The sequence below is a fragment of the Pteropus vampyrus genome, unplaced genomic scaffold, assembly GCF_000151845.1.
Source record: "Pteropus vampyrus isolate Shadow unplaced genomic scaffold, Pvam_2.0 Scaffold17, whole genome shotgun sequence".
NCBI classification, from domain to species: domain Eukaryota; kingdom Metazoa; phylum Chordata; class Mammalia; order Chiroptera; family Pteropodidae; genus Pteropus; species Pteropus vampyrus.
In genome coordinates, this window is record NW_011888798.1 from 8,130,525 (window position 1) to 8,133,074 (window position 2,550).

Genomic DNA, 2,550 nt, shown 5'->3' on the forward strand with positions numbered 1-2,550 from the left:
CCAAGCCAGTAGGTGAAGGGACTAAGGGTAGCAATGTTTTTGCTTTTAAATCTGCCTGCCATTCTTAGGAAGAGTAACATCACCTGCGGAAGTTATCACCAGCACCTTTGCAAATGAGCAAACCCTCTTTAAGAGAGAGGTCCCTCCTGGTCCCCGAGACCTTTTGTAGGGGCCATGGCACACTGCAGTGGGCAGTTTGGCTTGCAAGATGTCTTGTCAGCAGCAGTGTGGCTGTGAAATTACAGTATCTCTCAGCCCTGACTTAGCCCTGTGATAAATGGTCTACTCCGAGGAGACACACAGCAATTTGCTGCCAGCTAACAGCCACCAGGCTGTCAGTGGGCAACCATCAGCAGCAGTAACAGCTGATGCGGGCATATGCCCCATCAACTCTCCACGTGAGAAAAAAGGTGAAATCCCTCGAAAGCCCTGAAAAAACCTATACTTGTCAGAAATGTGATTTCCTGACATTGTGAACTCTACGAATTAAAATGGTAGATATGCATTCATGCTTTAACCAGCACCTGGGGACCCTTGTCCAGTATTCAGCACTAAAACTGTCACTCTGACCCCTGAAAGCCCAAGAAAGGATGACCAGAAGAGCCATGTACCACAAAAACCAAGCCCGTAAACACCTGAGGGTATTTTTGCCAAGTGTCATCAAAATCAATGGGTTCAAAGAAAGAGCAAGCTCCCTTGCTACAGGTGGGTCCGGCAGAATTCTTGTCACCATGGCAATCCCACACTCCCAGCCATCCTCAGAGACATCTCAGAGCAGATGTTATGATGTTGATTCTACATCATATGCTGCCCAAACTCAGGCAACTTACTCCATTTTTTTAAGCAGTTCGAACACTGAAGATTTTTTTTAAAAAAGCAATAAAACGACTAAATTAAACTATAATATACAAAGTGCCTGATATGTTCCCAATTATGATTAACACATGGCATATACAGTTTCACACATAACCCTCACCTCAAGCCGGGAGAGTTCATAAAATCATCTCCATGCTCCCCATTATGGGAAATTCTGAGGAGGCTATAAGGGGCAGACATTCCCCAGTCAATCAAATCCAGAATAAGACTGTAATAAGAGGGGTGTACTCAACAATTAAGACTGGACCTTCACAGCCTTAATTGTTGAGTACACCCCTCTTATTCATCAACAATTTTTCCTGGCCACCTGGATTGTCCTTCTACACATAGGTGACCTTATGCAAGTTGCTGGACATGTTTTTTAGGGCCGAACTAGATGATGTCTAAAGTGCCTTCTGTGGTTGAAACTTCCTGATTCATTTGAGACTTATAATATGCTAGGCATGGCAGGCAATTTATAATCATTAAGACAGTTTCTATTTTCAAGGAGCATATATTATATGAAAGAAGCTCAAATTAAATATGCAGTTGAGCAATTAAGGATAAAGCTGTGCAGTAAAAACGACATGTGAAATAGGAGAGGAAAGAAGAGATCAGTCAATTAGGGCAGCATAGCCAGAGAAGGCTCCACATACAACACATAACATGGTCTCACGGCAAGTAGAGAAAGGGAATCAAATAGACAGAAGACCCGAGTAAAGAATTCTGAGGCTCCTATGGATGGAGCAAATGAACCTGAGCTCTGGACGGTGGAGGCTATGGATGATGTGGGCCTAGTGGCCTCCTAAATGATAAACCTGCAGGCTCATTGAGAAAGAGCAGGGCCTATATTGAGTGAATACCATATTGGGTGTGGACAGCACAGGACTTCAGCAGGGAACTATGCTATAGGGCCTGTTTATACACAGTTGTTTGTTTCATTCTTCTGATTATTTCTCTCCTGGGTTCCCAGCAACAAACATGAAAAACCTTTGGTAGGGAGAAAACAGTTTCCATGTCAAGAATTTTTGATAAGCTCACTCTGGTGAAAAGAGCTGGCCCCGGGTTTTACAGTGTTAGTGGTGACTCTGCATAATAGAGCAGCGATAAAAGTGAGAACTGAATGTGGTATGGAAGAAGGTCAAAAAGGAAGATGAAAGGGGAACCAGCTTCCAAAGGAAAGGATGAGTTAAAGAGAAATGGTGGCCAATGTGATGGGGCTGGACTTGGGAGGACTTGGGAGAATAATAATGTGTCCAAACTGGGACACTTCTGAGATAAAAAGGGGTGGCATTCACGATTATGGAAGGACAATGGGAATACAGTGGGCTTTACTGAGCAAACTAGGGTGAATGGTCACTCAATACAAAACCTCTCTTCTATCCTTCCTATGAAAACGTCAATAGAATATGTTTCTCACAAATGCTTACGTATGACTAATATCTTTAAGGAGGAAAAGAGTGCAGGTCTGCCTTCAGATTATCACACCATAGAAAACAGCAGCATAGAAAACAGAGGCTGCTCCCAAGGAATGCAGAGAACTGGGTAACACTTAGTCAACCCTGGAAGTTAGATGACATCAATCTCCAAAATGTCATCCCTGGGAATACTGTTCTACAAAATGTCAGTATGCACATTATAAGTAAAGTGTTCACTGCTCAAACAATTTTAGGAAACTTCCAAGGGAAAATATTA

The 2,550-nt window shown here is 42.9% G+C and overlaps 1 protein-coding gene across 2 annotated transcripts in view; it reads right to left on the reverse strand.

Moving 5' to 3' along the window:
• Positions 1-2,550, reverse strand: part of THSD7B (thrombospondin type 1 domain containing 7B) — a 793,340-nt gene that overhangs the window by 418,871 nt on the left and 371,919 nt on the right. The gene's annotated exons all lie outside the window — the stretch shown is intronic.